Source organism: Muntiacus reevesi, chromosome 15 (genome assembly GCF_963930625.1).
Source record: "Muntiacus reevesi chromosome 15, mMunRee1.1, whole genome shotgun sequence".
Classification (NCBI taxonomy): Eukaryota; Metazoa; Chordata; class Mammalia; order Artiodactyla; family Cervidae; genus Muntiacus; species Muntiacus reevesi.
The window spans coordinates 3692493-3705875 of NC_089263.1; the positions used below are offsets into that span (position 1 = coordinate 3692493).

General features: G+C 38.7%; 1 protein-coding gene and 1 pseudogene across 2 annotated transcripts in view; both read left to right on the plus strand.

The window, feature by feature from the left end:
- The window catches only part of GABRG3 (gamma-aminobutyric acid type A receptor subunit gamma3), a 794189-nt gene that overhangs the window by 172821 nt on the left and 607985 nt on the right, over positions 1 to 13383 (plus strand). The gene's annotated exons all lie outside the window — the stretch shown is intronic.
- Positions 5793 to 13383, plus strand: part of LOC136147171 (zinc finger protein 568-like) — a 61149-nt pseudogene continuing 53558 nt past the window's right edge.

Here is a 13383-nt window from a genome sequence, read left to right on the forward strand (position 1 = left end):
CACGCCAGTTGTTTGGCTAGAAGGTGATAAATAACTTGTAGTAGGCTTGAGTTTTTCAGAAACACTGCTTTATACTGTTCCTGCCTGAATTCAAGCAGAGCAGTGGCTTTATTCCTGATGATGCTGCTCAGCTGAGTGTGTCAGGAGTTTTGATCCTGGAGGCAGTGTTGACGGGAAGGGGAACCACATGACTGTCACAGCAGGGTGATTTTGTAGAGAAAATGGAAAAAGTTGAGGAATGAAATAGTGTTATGGAGAGGAAAGCCCGTAGTCAACACAGTATGATTTTTTAAAGTTTCCTATGTCACCAGTCTTAATTGTTTGTATTGCAAATGTATAATAAGATTAAGGAATAATGTGTCCTGTTTATAAAGTATCCGGGGAGCACAAAGGATTCAGTTTCTTCTGGACAAGATGGATTCCCTACTGTTAGCCTCAAGCTGCAGAAAGCCCTTCACTAGGCTGGTGGATCCTGCTGTGGGTTTGGCCCTGAAAGCCCAGAGCGCACTGGGGCGGGACAGGAGCTCATGCAGGTGCTTCCAAGCCTGGGAGACAGCAAGTGGGCAGTCAGGTGTGAGGAGCTGGCTTCCTTAAGTAACAGGAAGTTTTCAGAGGAAACTCCCCTGACCAAAAATACCTGCCATGAATAAAGGTGTCTGAAATCCTAAAAAAAAAAAAAAAAAAAAAAAAAAAAAAGTGTGCTCAGCAAATCGATGAGATGCACTGATAAACTCAATGCCTGCAGCCATCATTGGTCAACAGAATGGGCCCAGATTTTCTCCATGACAGTGCCCAACCACACATCACACAACCAACACTTCAAAAGTTGAATGAATTGGGCTACAAAGTTTTGTCTCATCTGCCAGTTTCACCTGACCTCTCGCCAGTGGACTGCCACTTCCTTCAAGCATCTCAACATCTTTTTGCAGGGAACATATTTCCACAACCAGCAGGAGGCAGAAAATGCTTCCCAAGAGTTCATCAAATCCCCAAGCATGGATTTATACACTATAGGAATAAACAAGCTTATTTTTCATTGGCAAAAATGTGTTGATTGTAATGGTTCCTATTTTAATTAATAAAGTGTGACAGCCTAGTTACAATGATTTAAAATTCAGGGTCCAAAACTATAATTACATTTGCACCAACCTGATATTTTTTTCTGAGAGAAAAAGTAGAGGCAAATGTGGAAGAGAACTTTGAAGCATCAAAGGATAGGGAAGGGGAGGAGCTCAGCTAGCATGTCCTTCACAAACTCAGGCCCAGGGAGCTCGCTGAGGCCTGCACCTGATCCTACACACTCCAAGGAGGCCAGAGAAACTCTGGGGCCCATCAGCCCTTGCTGACCCTAAGCCCCAGGCCTCCAACCCTCCAGGGCCTTTTCTGGATGCCTGCATCCTGAGCATAGGCCTAAACCCCACCTAAGCCCCATCCCCACCTAACCCCGCCCCCCACCTAAGCCACACCCCCAAGTCTTCTCTTGCTTTTTAAAATCACCATTGTGGTTCTGTTTTACCTCTGAGTTGTTTCATCTACATCTTTGTTTTTTCTAATATATCTGTTAGTGTTCTGATTTTTTAAAAAATTTGTTCTGTTATTGTTCTGCTCCTTTTTATTGCAGGAGGTATTGCTACAAGGCTCATGTTTTATATTTTCTGCTCTTACATTTAGGTCTTTAATACATTTTGAGTTCATTTTTGGGTATGGTGTTAGAAAGTGTTCCGGTTTCATTCTTTTACATAGTTGACGTTTCCCCAACCAAACTTGTTGAGGAGACTTTTTCTCCATTGTACATTTTTTGCCTCCTTTGTCAAAGAAAATGTGTCCAGCAGTGCATGGATTTATCTCTGGCCTTATTTTGTTCCACTGATCTATATGTCTGTTTTTGTGCCAGTACCATACTGTCTTGATGACTATAGCTTTGTAGTATAGTCTGAAGTCAGGAAGATTGATTCCTCCAGTTCCATTCTTCTTTCTCAAGATTACTTTGGCTGTTTGGGGTCTTTTGTGTTTCTATACAAATTGTGAAATTATTTGTTTTAGTTCTGTGAAAAATACTTTTTGTAGTTTGATAGGGATTGTGTTGAATATATAGATTGGTTAGGGAAGTATAGTTATTTTCACAATATCGATTCTTCCAATCCAAAAATATGATATATCACTCCATCTATCTGTGTAAAGTTTGATTTCTTTCATTAGTATTTTATAGTTTTCTGTGTACAGATCTTTTATTACTTTAGCTGAATTTATTCCTAAATACTTAATTCTTTTTGTTACAATAGAGAATGCAATTGTTTCCTTCATTTCTTTCTGTTTTTTCATTGTTAGTTTATAGGAATGCAAGGAATTTCTGTGTTTTAATTTTATATCAAAACTTTACTGTATTCACTTATTAGCTCTAGTAATTTTCTGGTGGCATCTTTAGGGTTTTCTATGTAGAGAATCATGTCATCTGAAAACAATGAGAGCTTTATTTCTTCTTTTCTAATTTGGCTTCCTTTTATTTCTTTTTCTTCTCTGATTACTATGGCTAGGACTTCCAAAGCTATGTTGAATAGTAGCAGTCAGAGCACCTTTCATGCATTGGAGAAGGAAATGTCACCCCACTCCAGTGTTCTTGCCTGGAGAATCCCAGGGACGGGGGAGCCTGGTGGGCTACCGTCTATGGGGTCGCAAAGAATCAGACACAACTGAAGCGACTCAGCAGCAGCAGCAGCAGCAGGAGCAGAGTGAGCACCCTTGTCCTATTTCTGATATTAGAGGAAATGCATTCATTATTTTGCCATTGATGATAATGTTTACTCTGGGTCTGTCATATATGACTTCTATTTTGTTGAGGTATGTTCCTTCTATACCTAGTTTCTGGAGAGTTTTTAATCATAAATGGGTGTTAAATTTTGTCAAATGCTTTCTCTGCATCTATTGAAATAATCATATGGTTTTTATATTTCAGTTTGTTAACATGATGTATCTCATTGATTGATTTACATATACTGAGGACTTCTTGCATCCCTGTGGGAAAGCCCACTTGATAATAATGTATGATCTTTTTAATATGTTGTTGGATTCTGTTTGCTAGAATTTTGTTGAGGATTTTGCATCCATGTTCATCAGTGACGTTGGCCTGTAATTTTCTTTTTTTGTGGCATCATTGTTTTTGGTACCAAGTTGATGGTGGCCTTGTAATGAGTTTGGGAATTTGCCTTCATCTGCAGTTTTTTGAAAGAGTTTGAGCAGGATAGGTGTTAGCTGGTTGGTTATAGGCTTTTCCCTTCCATCACTTTATATCCTGCCCTTCCCTCTGGCCTTCAGAGTTAGTATTGAAAGATCAGCTGTTATCCTTATGGTGAACCCTCTTCTATGTTATTTGTTGCTTTTCCCTTGCTGCTTTCAATATTTATTCTTTGTGTTTAATTTTTATTAGTTTGATTAATATGTGTCTTGATGTGTTCTTCCTTGGGTTTATCCTGTATGGGACTCTCTGGGATGCTTGGACTTGGGTGGCTATTTCCTTCCCATCTTAGGGAAATTTTTGACCATTATCTCTTCAGATATTTTCTCATTTTATTTCCTTTTGTCTTCTTCTTCTGGGATGTCTCTGATTCGAATGTTGGCCACATAACATTGCCCCAGAGGTCTCTGTCTCTTAGGCTGTCCTCATTTCTTTTTATTCTTTTTTTTCTTTATTCCAGTTCTGAGTCATTTATTTCCACTATTATCTCTCTGGAGGGCAAAGCAGTGTCCATTAGTGAGTTTTGGAGTGTCTGTGGGTTTGGTATGACTTTGGGCAGCTTCTTTCTAATGTGCAGGGTTGCCTGTTTTGCTAAAGAATTGATGTGGAGTGTCTTGCATTGTTTGCTTGCTCTTGGGTGGAGCTTGGTCTCAGTGTAGGTATGGAGGCTTTTGGGTGGGCTCTCGTCTATTAATGTTCCCTGGGGTCAGGAATTTTCTGATGGCCCAAAATCTGGCTTTGAGCCGCCTGCCTCTAGATTTCAGTCCTGACCTCTTATAGTAGCATCAAGACTTCTCTGCCCACACAATACAGAAGGAAAAACCCCTAGGTTAATTGTGAAACAACTCTCCATAGCCAGGAACACCCAAAAAGATTCACAGAGTTATATAGAGAAGAGAAGAAGGAGAAAGAGATGACAGGAGGGGAAAAGGGATAGTCAAGAGAGAAGAGAGCAATCAAGTCAATAATCACATCCCTAAGTAAAATGGATACTAAAAATCAGAGTTTCAAAGATACGAAATTAATAAGAAAAGATCAAAAAGCAAAAACCTGGAATAAAAATTAGACTCTCAAAAGTACAATATAAAAAAAATCAAAACAGAAACAAAAAATATGAAATTTATTTTTCAAAAAGGTTTTTTAGAAAGGTAAGAGTAGGCAGCAAGATGAGAAATTAAAGGAGTAATAAAGAACTATGTTAGTACAGTATGAAGGAAAAAAGAAAAAAGAAGGGAAAATAGGAAAAAAAGAAAAAAAATAATAAGAAAAAATTTAAATTAAAAATAATAAAATAAAAATTAAAAAAATAATAAAGAAAACTTTTATAGGAGGCAGGAAGTATATATATATGGTCGTAGTGTGATGAATGTTCATGTGATTCCTCCGTTTTCCTGCTTCAGTCGAGTCACCTACTCAGAAGGTCCTCCAGTATATCTAGGAAGGTGTCTGAACCTGTTGTGTGCAGTGTGGAGTCAGTTCAGTTACAGATATTCCCTTGCTCCAGCTTGCTGCTGCTAAGTCACTTCAGTCGTGTCCGACTCTGTGCGACACAATAGACGGCAGCCCACCAGGCTCCCCCGTCCCTGGGATTCTCCAGGCAAGAACACTGGAGTGGGTTGCCATTTCCTTCTCCAATGCATGGAAGTGAAAAGTGAAAGTGAAGTCACCCAGTCGTGTCCGGCTCTTTGCGACCTCATGGACTGCAGCCCACCAGGCTCCTCCATTCATGGGATTTTCCAGGCAAGAGTGCTGGAGTGGGGTGCCCTTGCACTTCTCAGAGTCTACAGTTGATCCTCACGTGCACAATCTCAGTTTAACGGAAGGGTTTTATTCTGTTGCACCTGCAGCTTCCAGAGAAGCTCCCCCATCACTGCTCTGCTCACGTGGCCCGCCTCTGCTTCCAAGCCTCTCTTCAGTGTCTGCTCTCTGCCCTGACGTGAGAGGGCGAGGGTGGCCTCTCATTTGGGCTCACTTGCTCAGCTGTGCTGTGGAGAGAGGGACATTGCAAGTGCCGCCGGCATGAGTAGGGTGCCCTCCGTGGCTGGACCGCACGTGGTTGCCGCAGCCCAGGGCGGGCATGCATTCCCCCAGGGCCAAGCTGCTCGGGCTCCTGCTGAGCTGTGAAGGCAGGGTCCCAGGTGGGCATGCATCTCCCCAGGGTAGCTAGACTCAGGCTGTGACTCTCCTGGCAGAGCTGGGCTGTCCAGGATCCCAGGAAGACGTGGGTGAGACTGTGGGCCATCCACTCACAGTTTGGGGGCGACACTGTCTCTGGGGCTGGGCCTGCAGTGGCCCCTTGCCTTCCAACTCTGGCTGGCGCGTGCCTGCTTCTCTGCCTCTGGGACCATAGGTGGCAGCTGGCTTGACCCTCTCTGGTATTTGCTAGGTGGTGATTCTGTGAGCGTGCTCGGGGTCAGAGTGAGGCATTAGAACCTTCCTGCAGGAATGTTCCATTTTTTCTCTGGTGATTCCATGGTTTTCCCCATTCCGTCTGTGCTGCGTTGCATTAGCCACCTCAGAATGTTCCAGCATTCAACCTCGGTCCTTTCCCTGAGGACCCATGACGCAGCCCGTGCCAGCGTACCCAGCTCCCACTCACTGCGGGCAGACACCAGCATGTGAGCTGTTTCCCACTGGTAACTGCTATTTGGCATGATCTCTGTGGTGAATTTTCTCAGTTGTGCTTCCCTCTGAGCTTCCTAAGCTTCTCACTGACCCTGCTTTTGAGAGGAGTTCCTATTGTATGGAAACTTCTCTTCCTTCATGACTCCCTTCACAGGACAGGTCCCCATGCCAAAGTCCTTTGTCTCCCATTTTGTCTTTATTCTTTGCCCTATCCCATTCCTAGGAGATTAGTTTGCCTTTCTGGACATCTGGGGTCCTCCACCAGCATTCAGAATTTGTTCTGTGGGAGTTTCTGCACATGCAGATGATATTTTGGTGTATATTTGGGAGGGAGAAAGTGATCTCCCCATCCTGTTCCTCTGCCATCTGGGGACTGTCCCCTTCTCCACTGGTTGTTTTAAAGTGCGTCATTTAATTTTTACAATTTTGTAAATTTTTTCATTTTTTTCTGTTATTGATTTGAAATTTCATTCTGCTGTGCTTGGAGATGCTGTTATGTATGACAGTTATCTTTTTAAATCTACTGATACTGGTTTATGGTCTAACATCAAGTTTATCCTTGCAAATGTCTTATGTGTCCTTGAGAAGAATGTGGACACTACTGTTGACATCATGTAGAGTGTTCTGTATATGTCTGTTAGATGTAGGTGGGTTAACGTGTTTTTTAAGTCCTCTATTCTGCTTTCTTTCTTACTTTCTAATTGTTCTATCCATTATTGTAAGTGGATTTGTAGTTCCCAACTATTATTCTAAAACTCTACTTCTCTCTTTTGTTCTATTAGTTTTTGTTTCATGTATTTTCATGGTCTGTTACTAGGTGCATAAATGGTTATATTATCTTTATTAAAAGTTTTATTAATGTATAATGTTCTTCCTTGCCTCTTCTAATGTTTTGACTTAATGTTTGGTCTGATGTTAGTATAGCCATTCCTACTCTCTTTTGTTTATGTTTTGTATATAATACTTTTCCCATCTTTTGACTTTCAATCTACTTGTGTCTTTGCACAAGTGCATCTCTTATAGATAGCGTATAGTTGAGTCAGGTGTTTACTCATTTCAATCTCTGTCTCTTGTTGAGTTTAACCATTTGCATTTAAAGTAACTACTGATAAGGAGGAATTTACTTCTGTCACTTTTCTACTTGTTTCCTGTAGCTCTTTTGACCCTCATTTTCTTCATTACTGTTTTTCTTTGTGTTTTTAATTTTTTTTCTACTGAAATATTTAAATTACTTTCTCATCTCTTTTTGTGTATATTGGTTAGCTATTTTGTTTTTAGTTATCTTGATGATTACAGGTAACATCCTAAAGTTATAATACTCTAATTTGAATTTATATCTGCTTATTGTCAATGAAATAAAAAAATTTACTCCTTTACACTTTATTACCAACATTTTTATTCTTTATATAACAATTGCCCATTTATTTACCTTTGCTGAGATTTTTATTTATACAACTTTAAGTTGCTGTGTACTGTCTTTCATTTTACCTTTCGGGACTCCTGTGAGCATTTCCTATAGCCAGGTCTAAAGGTAGCAAACTCCCTCAACTTTTGTTTATTTGGGAAAGTTTTAATGTTCCATTCATGTTTTTTTCCTTGGTTTACTGATATATAATTGACATACTATTACTGTATTAGTTTTAAGTGCATTCTTGCTCACTTTTGAGAGACAGGTTTACTGGATATAGAATTCTTTCTTAACAGTTATTTTCTTCTAGCACTTTGACTATATTAACACACTACCTTTGGCCTCCAAAGTTTCTGGTAAGAAATGTGATAATCTCATTGAGGATGCTTTATGTGTGATGATGTCACTTTTGTCTTGCTGCTTTTTTTGAATTATTTTTTACTAGTGTATAGTTGTTTTACAGTGTTGTGTTAATTTCTACTTAATAGCAAGATGAATCAGCTATGTAAATATTTCTCTACTCTGTTCTGTATTTCCTTCCCACTTAGGTCACCGTGGAGCATTGAGTATTTGAGCATTGAATTTTCTGCACTATACAGTGGATTCTTACTAGTTATCTTTTTTATACATAGTATTAATAGTTTATATAGGTTTACCCCAGCCTCCCGATTCATCCTACCACGCCTTCTATCCCCCTTGGCATCCATACGTTTGTTCTCTATGTCTGTGTCTCTGTTTCTGCTCTGTAGGTAAGATCATCTCCACCATTTTTTTTTTTTAGATTCCATATATATATTAACATACAATATTTGTTTTCTCTTTCTCATTTGCTTCACTCTCTATGACAGTTTCTAGGTCCATTTATGTCTCTACAAATGTTCCAATTTTGTTCCTTTTATGACTAATATCCCATGTTAAAACCAGATTGACTATGTTCTTTGTAGCCAAAGATGGAGAAGTTCTATACAGTCAGCAAAATAAAAGCCTGGAACTGACTGGTTCAGATCATGAGCTCCTTATTATAAAATTCAGTCTTAAATTGAACAAAGTAAGGAAAACCATTAGGCCATGAAGATATGACATCAATCAAACACCTTGTGATTACACAGTGGAGGTGATGAACAGATTCAGGATATTAGATCTGTTAGGCAGAGTGCCTGAAGAACTATGGATGGAGGTTTGTAACGTTGTATGGGAGGCAATGACCAAAACCATCCCAAAGAAAAATAAATTCAGGAAGGCAAAGTGGTTGTCTGAGGAGGCTTTACAGGTAACTGAGGAAAGACAATAAGGAAAAGGCAAGGAAGAAAGGGAAAGATATACTCAACTGAAGGCAGAGCTCCAGAGATCAATAGGGAAAGATAAGAAAGCCTTCTTAAGTGAATAATACGGAGAAATAGAGGAAAACAATAGAATGGGAAACACTAGATGTCCCTTCAAGAAAGTTGAAGAAAACAAAGGAACATTTCATGAAAGGATAGGCACAATAAAGGACAAAAATGGTAAGGACCTAACATAAGCAGAAGAAATTAAAAACAGGTGGCAAGAATACACAATATAACTCTACAAAAAAGGTCTTAATGAACCAGATAACCATGATGGTGTGATCACTTACATAGAGCCAGGTACCCTGGAGTGTGAAGTCAAGTGGACTTTACAAAGCATTACTACAAACAAAGATAATGGAAGTGATGGAATTCCAGCTGAGCTATTTAAAATTCTAAAAGATGATGCTGTTAAAGTGTTGCAGTCAATATGTCAGCAAATTTGGAAATCTCAACAGTGGCCACAGGACTGGAAAAAGTCAACTTTCATTCCAATCCCAAAGAATGATCAAAATACCATACAATTGCACTCATTTGAAATACTAGCCAAGTTATGCTCAAAATCCTTCATTATAGACCTACTAATACATGAACTGAGAACTCCCAGATGTACAAGCTGGATTTAGAAAAGGCAGAGGAACCAGAGATCAAATTGCAAACATCCCTTGGATCATGGAGAAAGCAAAGGAGTTCCAGAAAAAAATCTACTTCTGCTTCTCTGTCTATACTAAAGCCTTTGACTGTGTGGATCACAAAAAAACTGAAAAACTCTTAAAGAGATGGAAGTATCAGACCACCTTACCTGCCTCCTCAGAAACCTGTATGCTCATTAACAAGCAACAGTTAAAACTGGACATGAAACAACTGACTGGTTCAAAATTGGGAAAGGAGTGTGTCAAGGCTGTATATTGCCACCCTGCTTATTTAACTTATATGCAGAATACATCATGTGAAATTTTGGGCTAGATGAATTGGAAGCTAGAATCAAGATTACCAGGAGAAATATCAACAGCCTCAAACATGTAGATGCTATCACTCTAATGGTAAAAGTAAACAGGAACTAAAGAGCCTCTTGATGAGGGCTCAGTATTAAAAAATGAAAATCATGGCATCTGATCCCATCACTTCATCACAAATAGAAGGGGAAAATGTGGAAGCAATTATAGACTGTATTTTCTTAGGCTCCAAAATCTGTGGATGGTGACTGCAACTATGAAATTAAAAGATGCTAGCTCTTTGGAAGGAAATCTATGATAAAACTAGACAATGTATTAAAAAGCAGAGACATCATTTTGCTGACAAAGGTCCATATACTCAAAGCTACAGTTTTTCCAGTAGTCATGTATGGATGTGAGAGTTGGACACTAAAGAAAGCTGAATGCTGAAGAATTGATTCTTTCGAATTGTGGTGTTGGAGAAGACTCTTGAGAGTCGCTTGGATTGCAAAGAGATCAAACAAGTCAATTCTAAAGTAAATCAACCCTGACTATTCAGTGGAATGTCTGTTGCTGAAGCTGAAGCTTCAGTACTTTGGCGACCTTACACAAAGAGCCGAGTCATTGGAAGAGACCCTGCTCTATGAAAGACTGAAGGCAAAAGGAGAAGGAGGCAACTGAGGATGAGATGGTGAGATGACATCACCAACTCAATGGACATGAATTTGAGAAAGTTCCATTAGACAGTGAAGGACAAGGAAGCCTGTCATGGTGGAGTCCATGGGGTTGAAGAGTCAGACATGACTTAGCAACTGAACACCAACAACAAAATATTCCATTTTACATATGTACCACATCTTCTTTTTCCATTCCTCTCTTGATGGAGATTTAGGGTTGTTTCCATGTCCTGGCTATTGTAAATGTTGCTGCAGTGAACACTGGGATGCATGTGTCTTTTTGAATTATGATTTTCTCTGAGTATTTGCTCAGTAGTGGGACTGCTGGGTCACATGGTAGTTCTTTAAGGAACCTCCATACTGTTCTCCATAGTGTCTGTATCAATTTACATTCCCAGGAACAGTGTGAGAGGGTTCCCTTTTCTCTGCACCCTCTCCAGCATTTATTGTTTGTAGATTTTATGAAGATGTTCAGTCATACAGATGGCCAGAAAACACATGAAAAGATGTTCAACACCACTGATTATTAAAGAAATGCAAATATTGCTGCTTTCAATATTCTCTCTTTTTCTTGGTGTCTTGAAAGTTTGTTTATAATGTTTCTCAGTGTGGGTCTCTTTGAGTTCATCTTACTTGGAATTCACTGAGTTTCTTGGAAATTTAAACTCATGATTTTCATCAGATTTGAAAAATTTGAACCATTATTTCTTCATATATACCCTCTGTCCCTTCCCCCATTTCTTCTAGGATGTACTTTTATTTTCTTAATGACTAATGATATTGAGTATCTTTTCGTGTGCTTTTCAGCTATTTATATATCTTCTTTGGAGAAATATGTATTCAAATTATGTGATAATTTTGAAAATTAGGTTGTCTTTTTAATGTTGCATTGTAAGAGCTTTTTAATATATATATTCTGGATACTAGAACTTTATCAAAATCATGATTTGAAAATATTTTCTCTTATCTTTGTCTTATCTTTTATCTGTCTTATTAAACATTCTTTGATGCACAAGTTTTTCATTTTGATAAAGCCAGATTTACATATTTTTCTTTTGTTGCTTGTGCTTTCAGTATTATTTAAGAAACTATTGGTGAATCCGAGGTTGTGAAAATATGCTTCTATATTTTCTTCTAAAAGTTTGATAGTTATGGACCTTAAATTTAAGATCTGGTTCATTTTGAGTTACATTTTGCATGATGTAAGATAAGGGTAAAATTTCATTCTTTCACATGTGTATTCAGTTGTCCCAGCACGATTTGTTGAAGACTGTTCTTTCCCCATTGAATGGTCTTGGAACACTTGTTTAAAACCAATTGACCATAGATATATGGGTTTTGGAGAAGGAAATGGCACCCACTCAAGTATTCTTGCCTGGAAAATCCCATAGACAGAGGAGCCTGGTGGGTTGCGGTCCATGGGGTTGCAAAGAGTCGGACATGACTGAGCACGCACACCATGTGGGTTTATTTCTGGACTCCCAGCTCTAATCTGTTGATCTATATGTCTGTCCTTAGGCCAGTGCTACACTCTTTCAATTACTGTACGTTTTAGTAAGTTTTCAAATCAGGAAGTTTGAGGCCTCCAAATTTGTTCTTCTTTTACAAGATTGTTTTGACTGCTTGGGGTCCCTTGAAATTCTATATGTGTTTCCATGTTTAATTTTATATTTCTGCAAAAAAAGCTCTTGGGATTTTGGTGAAGACTGGATTGAATCTGTAGATTGTTTTGGATAATACTGCCATCTTAACAATATTAAGTGTTATACATGCATATAGGATACATCCTGTATGTATACATCCTCTGCATGCATATAGGATGCCTTTTCAAATCTTGTATCTTTATTTCAGCAATGTTTTATAGTTTTAAGTACACAAAACTTCCATTTACTTCATGAAATTTATTCCTAAGTATTTTATTTTTATGCTATCAAGTGGAATTCTCTTTTTAACTCCCTGTTAATGTCATTTATTACTAGTGTAGAGAAATACACTAATTTTTCACGAGTTGGTCTTATATCCTGCAACACTGATTTTGAAATTGTTTCTTCACTCTAACATTGTGTGTGTGTGTGTCTTCTTTAGAATTTTCTATATGCAAAATCAGGTTATCTGTGAATAGAGATAGTTTTACTTATTTCTTTCCAATTTGGATGTATTTTGCTTACTTTGCTGCCTAATTGCCCTCGCTGTAACTCCCAGCACAATGTTGAGTGAAGTGGCAGAATTGGGCTTCCGTAATCTTAATGGGCTCGTGATCTTAGGGAGAAAGAGTTCAGCGCTTTGTCTTTCAGTTTAATGTGAGATGTGGGGTTTTCATACATGCCTTTTGTAACTTTGAGGATAGCCTCTTCTGTTTCTAGTTTATTGAGTGGTTTTATTATTAAAAGCTACTGCATTTTGGCAGTTGGCTTTTGCTGGATCAGTTGAGTTGCTCATGTAGATTATTTTCTTTATTTCCTTAATTTGGTGTATTGTCTTAAGTTTTATATGTTGAACTTTAATTGTGTTCCTAGATAAACCCCACTTGGTCATGAGATATAATCCCTTTAATATGTGGCAGCAATCAGTCTACTAGTATTTTGTTAAGGACTTTTGCTTATATATGGGATATTGTGCTATAGTTTTCTTTTCCTGTGATGTCTTTAGTTGACTTTGTAATGATGACCCTATAGGAGTTAGGAAATAGTCCCTCCTCTTTTATTTTTGGAAAATTTTGATAAAGAGTGATTTTAATTCTTTAAATATTTGGTGGAATTCATCAGTGAAACCATCTGCTCCTGGGCTCTTCTTTGCTGGAAGGTTTTAACTGTTGATTCAGTCTCTTTAGTTGTTATGAGTTTATTCAGATTTTATACTTTCTTTGTGAAGAGATCCCTTGTATTAGCCCCTGACAGGTCAAAACCAACAAACACAATTTGCTGGGAATAAGGTCTCCTGCTCTTCCTAGCCCCAGGTACTCACTAGGGGAACACTGGCTAGTATCTTCTAGACTAACGGTGGGGGGGTTGGCTGAGATGAGTTAAAAACGCCATAGAACTCTCCAGTCCTGTTTCTGTGGACATTCTCTTGGCTCACTTGGTTCCTGCAAACCTCTCACTACCTTTGAGAATTTCGATAAGGTTGATTCTGGCAATTTTTGCCAGGTTTTTCTAGGAAAGGATGCTCCAATGGTCTGTAC